Below are 8979 nucleotides of genomic sequence, written 5' to 3' on the forward strand. Positions count from 1 at the left end.
TATCAAGAAAGGGGTCAGGCAAGGAGACACAATCTCTCCAATGCTATTCACTGCATGCTTAGAAGAAGTAATCAAGCTCTTAGACTGGGAAGGATTAGGAGTGAGGATCGACGGCGAATATCTCAGCAACCTTCGGTTTGCAGATGACATTGTCCTATTCAGCAACAATGGAGACGAATTACAACAAATGATTGAGGACCTTAATCGAGAAAGTGTAAGAATTGGGTTGAAGATGAATATGCAGAAGACAAAGATAATGTTAAATAGCCTAGCAAGGGAACAAGAATTCAGGATCGCCAGTCAGCCTCTAGAGTCTGTAAAGGAGTACGTTTATCTAGGTCAGTTACTCACAGGGGACCCTGATCATGAGAAAGAAATTTACAGAAGAATAAAATTGGGTTGGAGTGCATACGGCAGGCATTGCCAAATCCTGACTGGGAGCTTACCCCTGTCATTGAAAAGAAAAGTGTACAATCATTGCATTCTACCGGTGCTAACATATGGGGCAGAAACATGGAGGTTAACAAAGAAGCTCGAGAACAAGTTAAGGACCGCACAAAGAGCGATGGAACGAAAAATCTTAGGAGTAACGTTAAGAGACAGGAAGAGAGCGGTGTGGATCAGAGAACAAACGGGGGTAGACGATATTCTAGTTGACATTAAGCGGAAGAAATGGAGCTGGGCAGGCCATGTAATGCGTAGGATGGATAACCGGTGGACCATTAGGGTTACAGAATGGATACCAAGAGAAGGGAAACGCAGTCGAGGACGGCAGAAAGTCAGGTGGGATGATGAAGTTAGGAAATTCGCAGGCGCAAGTTGGAATACGCTAGCACAAGACAGGAGTAATTGGAGATCGCAGGGAGAGGCCTTCGTCCTGCAGTGGACATAAATATAGGCTGATGATGATGATTATGATGATGATGATATGTTAAGCATCTCTTTCCCAGTAACAATATGTTTAGAGTAAGGAACACTCTATATGCTCTCTGGAGGTCAATAATTATCGTTGACTGATGTTAAGTTGCCCAAATGTCTCCCCATATTGTATTACTGTTGGTTTAGTTATGCTTTCCACACAGCCATTTGCATTGTATTCAACAAATTAGGAAGAAGCATAGATTATGGTACATATACCAGCTGGGGACATTTCAGTGAAACCATTCTTTCAGGGTACTCTACTCAGGTGGCCAAACTTTCCGAATATTCATTGTATGCAGGTTGGACACTGTTCCATGTTACTTCTCATGTTTTGTACGGCAAGATCAAACAAAATCTCTTATGCTAAAAAGTGCAACAAAAATTGGCTCGAGTAAAAATGAATGAGGCAAGCACCTTGAAACTGAGTACAGTGAACAAAAAATTGAGTACGTGCGGTTTATTTTGTGAAAAAATGCAAGTAAAGCAAGGGAAAACATACAGCCATTGAAAAAAAACTCTATGCACACAGATTATAAATAAGTAAACTGCAAATATCTCGAAATATCATAAGACGAAAACTTGCATCAGAATGCGTAGCGTAAATCAGCACTTCAATGAAGAATGCAAGTTGCAAAAGAATGTGCATTGCTAATCTACAAAAAGTGTGTTGAAGTCTGCAGGTTTTGCCAATGCAAATAAGTGCAGCATGTAGATCACACGGTAACGATCGTGGCTGAAAAGTATGAAACGGCTGAGTGGCAGAAAAAATGCTGGATTTCCAAACAGAAGGCCGCATGCCATAACTCTCAAGACCGCCACGCTTTGACGGAGCCAAGGTCACACGCACAAATGCCTCTATGGAAGACAGACTACTTGCGATGTCGCCAGCCATCGCACATGACCTCGGTTAAATCACCTAATGCCGAATATGCAATGCCATGGAATTGTGAAGATTAAAAATATGTGGGATACGACACGTTCATGTGACATGGTCTCTTCGCTTTGGTATCAGAGAAGGCAGGGAAAGAACACTTGCGCACCCTAGTCGAGGCAGAGAGTATATGTCTGCTGGCAGTAACGCTTGCCTCCTGGCAGCATGGTAACAGGGCAGGTTCTTCCATTTTCTAAGATGTGGTAAATTTCCTCCTATAAATGACTTCAGGTACTGAGCTTACAGAAAACAAGGCTGTCCAAGTGACAGCGGTGAATTAAGTTGAAGATTTCCGGAAAAAGAAGGCTCTCTAGACGGCACATTACAACTACCAGTGTATATCCAAAATTTGCAATGGGGCCTGGTAAGTCGCCCTTACGAGGCCATGCAATATTACGTTTTCCTCTCATAGAAAAAAGGTAAACAGAGTCAACATAGCAACACATGTTAAGTTGAAATGGGCTGCAACAATACACAAGATTGTGTAAATGTAAAAAAAAGCAAACAAAGCATTAAAACAGGCTATAATAAAGAAGTACAAAATGGAAACAAGGAATATAAAAAAAGAACTGTTGGAGGGGAATTGATGAGCTGAAAGTGAAGCCGGACCATTATTTTAGCAGGGGCACTATAAAAGATTAGTTCGCACTGAAGGAAAAGAAGTGCTTTCCTCACACTCCTTTCTAGTTTAAAGGGGTTGAGACACAAACTTTTTAGGCTATATAAAGCCTACTGTAGGCTTCCTCTGTATGCAAGGACACTCAACATGAAGTGTTGGACACAGAAAACGTTCGAAATTTATTTTAATACGCTTCCGAAGAGTACCTAAATGCTCGTTCTCGCGATTGAGACCCATCGCTACCGAGATTGACACCAATGTCACTGTGTTGGAAGCATAACGAAAGTTTTAGTGATGTTATACCACATTACAGTGACGTGCAATGAGTGGTGACCCACAGCACCGGGCAAGCCAAGATGAGCCTCGGGTCTAGAGGGCAATGAGCCGCGTCGGACGCAGACGTAGAGTCGGAATTGGAGCTGCCGCAGCTAGCCATATCAACTGTCGGCGTGGTTTTGTTTGGTTGCGCTGGTACACAATGTGTGTGCGAGGCCAGACGATGCAGCAGTGCGTGCGTCGCAGGTTTGTGGGCGCACGTGACCAAGCTTCCTAGAAAGTGACATCACTGTCCAACTCTGCGCTCACAAACCGAAGCAGAAAATCGTTCACATAAATAATGCAATATCAAATTATTTGCTCAGAATATAAGAGTATTCGATAGCGTATCATGCTTCCTGGAGCCATAAGAAATGCTTGAAACCACTAAACGCGCAAGCCACAAATTTGATGTCTCGACCCCATTAACGTGACTTATCTTGCCACACAGAGACTGACTGACGTGCATCTTAGTGTTACTGGTTTTAGGATGAAGCCTGAAATTTTAAGTCTTCGTAAATTGTTTCAGAACTACCGTAATCAATACTCCGAAGAAGATAATATTTCTGACAGGAACAACATGCTTTTAGTTTCTAATTAGCCACGCAATTACATTACCAAAGCAACACCACTTCATGTGTAAGTGGACACAACCCAGCAAAGCTCCATTTCAGATGCAAAATAAGGGCAAGCGCTGGCTTCACCTCTGCTGGTACGGAACATGGCGCTTCCACTGCTGCAAATTTTTTAAAACTTCCTGGCATGGAATGCACGAACCCCTTTTACGATGCTCATAATACGTTTGGCAAATGCTTGATGCAGCACTCACAAAAATCGATGTGCTGCTAAAATTGGTGATGAGAGGTTTGTGATGCCTGCAGTTTTAACAATGTCGTCAAGTAGTCCCACCATGCTGCATGGTATTCTTGTTGACAACACTTTGAATATTTTCATTGGCCGTATAGCACGCTCTACATGAACTCTTGCTGATGCTATCTTTTGTGTCCTAAGTGCATCACCCTTTGACATCTGGTTTTGTTTTCTGAATGGAGGCCTGATTAACTCAATGAAGTTGTCTGCACAAATGAAATCAATAAGAAACCCACGGTCCGCCATTATGCCATCTGATACCGGGTCTAGTTCCTTGATGAGACAGCCTTGCTCAAAAACGGCCTTGTCTGAGGTGCGGCCTCCATATCCTTGGCTTATGTGGGCAATAAGGCCACTTGGTGTAACAGTCACCATATATTTATCCCTGAAACCTTTCTTGTAGAAGGAGAAGGTCTGTAATGCACATCGCAAACAGTTGGGCTGGCCAATAGCACTTTCGGTGCAATCTACAATGATACGCACGTTACTGAAGTGTTTGAAACAGACGAAAGAAATGTTCAAGATCTTCGTTTGGTGGCGCAGCCAAAGTTTCGTTTAAAGTTTCAGACATCTACTGAACAGTATCTGTAATTATGTTGCTACATGTACTTAGATAACAGTTAAAAAGGTCACTCAAGAATGCAGTGGAAATATTGTGCTTCAATTTCACCAGTGTTAAAGCAATTCTCTCTTTTGCGCACAACTGGTGCCGTCTGAAAGTGGATGAATTTTTGTGTAACACGTCACAAGAGGATTCAGAACATCGACTGATGACAGTCCGGTGAACGTATTTACATTGCTACCATTTATCGTGTCCACCAACTTCTGTGGAAAAGAAACGGATGTCACTTGGACAGCCTTGTTTTCTGTAAGCCTTGTCCCTGAAGCCATTTCTAGGAGGAAATTTGCCACATGTATATCTTCTCTATGTACATCTTCCGGGGGCCAGGTTGGCAAGCACATTCCTGTCACGAAACAAATGCAAGATGTAGCTTCTTGTTTGTCAAAGTACTTTTTCAAATAATGCATGTCCATGTGTTAAATTCAATGTTGGCAATATGAAACCCAGGGTTTTTGCATCAGTTAATGTGCACCGATCACACACCACAAGGCTTTCGCGAAGTAAAGCCAGAAAGCACGCTGCCGTCTAGGTCAAGGCAGCTACCACATCACACACACACACACACACACACACACACACACCACACACACACACACACACACACTATATATATATATATATATATATATATATATATATATACTAAAATAAATTGCCATATTTGCTTGCTATGTCCTTGCCACTTATGGTGTTAAAAGGCTTTGGTCCATGCTGTTGGGGATGGGAGATCGTCCTGCAATGTCAGATAGTTTAGTCCAAGGAATCAGTCGTTAAGCAATGTGTGCACGAGTTGCAAGGAGCCAATTTACCATGGTGGTCTTGCTGACAGGTGCAACGGACAATGCCTTTGCTGCTAATGGGGAGGCAGCAGTTTGCTTGATTCATTCTGTAATGCATTAAACAGTGTTGATATTATTTACTGTATGCTTGTAGCCATGGTGTATGTACCATAAGCATATAACTGCTACGCTAAGCAGTCAAATTAACACACTCTGGCTGACCGATAAGCACGTCGGCGAAGTCTTGCCAATGGCTCTTTTGTACGAGCATCCTTGTTGTCATCATAGCATGACGTCCTAGGCAGGTTTTCAGTTGGTATTGCATGTTTTGTCAGCCGTCGTCTTTGACATGCAACATCTGAAAAAATAAATGAATTGCAAAAGTACTGAAAGTTGGGCGAGTTGGTATCTATTCATCTTGTAACTGCAGCGCGCACACGAGAAACGAGGACAAAAAGGTGAAAGTGACAGACAGGCGCCTGTCTGTCACTTTCACCTTTTTGTCCTCGTTTCTCGTGTGCGCGCTGCAGTTACAAGATAAATGAATTGTTAATGCTTTATTGCGTCTCAATATGTGCTGCACCCAGAATCTTTTTTTTTTACCTCAGAAACAAGACCACAGTATTTGTAAAAAAAACATTTGAAAGGATATGAAGCACAGGTTTGAGTATGGAGAGCTCTACAATGTTGTACACCGAATGTAGCATCTGCAAAATGTAATTGAAAGCTGCTCACAACACAAAGTACACAGGTGCAAACACCACCACATCACCCAAGTACTTTTGTCACTGACTTGGGGATGATTTAAAAATCCAGATAATGCTATTTTATGTACTAATACTGCATATATATATATATATATATGGGACACGTCAGTAGAAGGCGGATGCCGTCAATTTTCTCTCAACTTGCAAACGCGTGTAAAATTGACGTGTGGCCGGCGCGTAAGTGACCAAATTCTGCAATGAACGTGACACGCTCGCCGTCGGTGCGAAATACCAGTGTCATATGGGCACTATGAGCACGTCGTAGATTCTCAAGCGCAAGTGGCAAATTCTTAATCAGTCGCGCTGGGAAGTGCCGGTATGCAGTACCCCTTTGCTGCAAGTTCACCCGCGTCACGCATGAGATTTATTGCGCTTGAGTATGCCACATACTCGGCACGTTTACACTCAACACTTCCCGAACTTGCTAGTACATCACGCATAAACATTTGATTCTCCGACGCCCGCATAAGTTGCGCGAGACGTGCTGGGCATCAAAAGCCTCCCGATTTACAGCCACGTGTAGTCAACGAGTGCAGAGGAGACGTTCCTCACAGAAACCGCTGTGACAGGTCGAACCTCTGCTCGAATTTCGCGTTGCGTCTAACATATGCAGCAAATAATGCACAGCCCAATCACAAGTCCACGCAATGTGAAACGTGTTTACATACTTAAGGTGCCGCAGCGACATGCATAATGGCCAAGAACAATGGTTATGTATTAGGTTCAAGTTAACAAGTTCACAATAGTGTCTCACCTGGAAAGAAGAAATCATCCCGTGCAGAATGCCGTGAGCAAACATCCATTGTCAGCGTCACAGCCTTGCCGATGGGGAGGTTAGCGATCCACCTGGCTCCGCGGCTTAGGTCTTTCAACTCGGAGCGAAATGCGTGAAAAGAAATATCACTGTCCTTCCATCTCACTGACACGTACTGAGGAACACAGCAGAACTGCTTGGCCGTTCGCTTTTTTTTTGCTAGCGGCTACATTCTTCCGTCCATGACAGCAGCCTCTATACTGCACTCATGGCGACTGGACCTTTGTATGGCGTTTCTTCCTACCCTTTTTGCGTGCGTAGCGTCACAATATAATGGTCAATCCTTCTGCATGAGTCAATTGACTCCCAATGGCTTGCGAAGAGTCGCCGTTAAAGATCGCGACTCCTTTGTGACTGTGCAGGCAGTTGACGAGAGAAAGATTATAATGCAGAAAAAAATACCAGATGATTTATTCTGACTTTATGCTTGCTTCTGGTTTAGGCAGACAGACTCTTAGGGTTTATGTCCTGGTTGTAATGCAATGTCTAACTCTTTCGTCCCATGTTCTGCAATGTTGATTTTCTTTGACAATGTATGTTGATAGCTCGCACGCTTAAGTTATTAGCTGGTTTCCTGTTCTAAGGAGTACCTAGATTTCTCACACTGGATTCTGACCATTAGTAAAACTAAAAAAAAGGATTGGCTACTAAACAGAGCACATCAACGAGGTAATAAGTTCAGTTCGGCGGACGCACCCAACAGGGCCGATTGTAAATGTAGTTCTGTGATGTAAAATTAAATTTGGAAGGTTTATGTGCCAAAAGCAATATCTTATTTAGAGATACACGGTGATGGGAAACTGCAGATTAATTTCCAGCCGCTCGGGTTCTTTAACGTGCCCGGAATTCACGGTGCACGAGCGGTTTTGGATTCTGCCCCCATTGGAATGCGGCCGCCGCGGTTGTAGTTGTACCCGTGACCTCGAGTTCAGCATCCACGTCATTAGAAGCCAGTTACTGGCTGAATTCATGATTTGTAACTTTGTAGAATAAATTATTATTATTATTATTATTATTATTATTATTATTATTATTATTATTATTATTATTATTATTATATGGGCTGCGCGCTAGAGACCCGTCGAACAGATCACTCAGCTACACCGAATCTGAGGCCATAGAGAAAGGAAAGACTGGCTATGGCATTTACTAGGGAAATGGTGCGCGAACAATCAATTCATAAAACCCGACTCATGATCTTGCAGAGACATATGAAAATCCGTCATTTCTTGCTTTAAGTTGAAAAGCAACGGGTGAAACAACAATGTAGATAAATGCGCTGCGGAATTTAGGCCACTACACATGGATGCTATTTATTGTATGGCTTTCATTCACTGGTTGTGTTTTTTCTATTTTATTATGTTTTATCAATTTAAACAGCGCTGATATGCTTTCATTCGATATTAGAGGCAGCGAAAGTGTACACAACATAATAATATTGTTTTGCGACAAAAACATGCATTCGCATGGTGAACAATTTCTGTCACAACCCGAGAATATCTGTTCTTGCACACCCAATGAAATGGTAATTTCTCTTCTTCAACAGGTGCTCCTGCGGTCACCACTGTGGCGACGTGCCTACAGAAAGAGAGAGGGTCTGTTGCACAGAGCAACAAAAGGTAGCGAACACAGCTGAGAGTTACGAATGCATTACTAAGCACCCGCTCATTGAATTGTATTGCCTCAACAGGCCTGGAGTATCTCAAGCTGAAGTAGTACTGCCCATACCACCTTGGACTACGCACCTTGAAGGAGTAAGTACACTAATAAATCAGCACTTTTTATGCAGCAATGAGGCCAGAATAAAACCTGAAGCCCAGTTACCGCTGCATATATTGTGTTATTGGTGCATGGCATGAACGAGACAAAGGGAATGGATCGAGAGCTTGTTTTATTTGTTAGACACAACCAAATGAACAGTGCACGGCATGTAATAGAAAGACACGCAGTGCATTACTCAATCTATTTTACCGTGTTTTTATTAATTAATTAATTTGTTATTTTATTTTTTGCAGCCAATACCTACACACTGCCTACCGACAGTTTGTTTGGTGTGTGTGCAGGCGACTTGGTCAAGGTAACCGGATCGTTCTACCAAGCTGTGCGGGTCATAGGATCAGTAAAAGTTCCTACGCCAGGAGGGCAGTACACTGTCTACCTCGACGCATGATGGCCGTTCCTCCTAAATAAGCACCCATAGTTTCCTGACAAAATTTATTTATTTATTTATTTATTTATTTCAGTACCCTCAGGGCCCGAGGGCATTACAGAGGGGAGTGGGTTACATTCGAAGAAGTGGGAAACAAGAAACAGCAGTAAACTTATATAAAACTTAGCATAA

This window comes from Dermacentor silvarum, chromosome 3 (genome assembly GCF_013339745.2).
Source record: "Dermacentor silvarum isolate Dsil-2018 chromosome 3, BIME_Dsil_1.4, whole genome shotgun sequence".
Classification (NCBI taxonomy): domain Eukaryota; kingdom Metazoa; phylum Arthropoda; class Arachnida; order Ixodida; family Ixodidae; genus Dermacentor; species Dermacentor silvarum.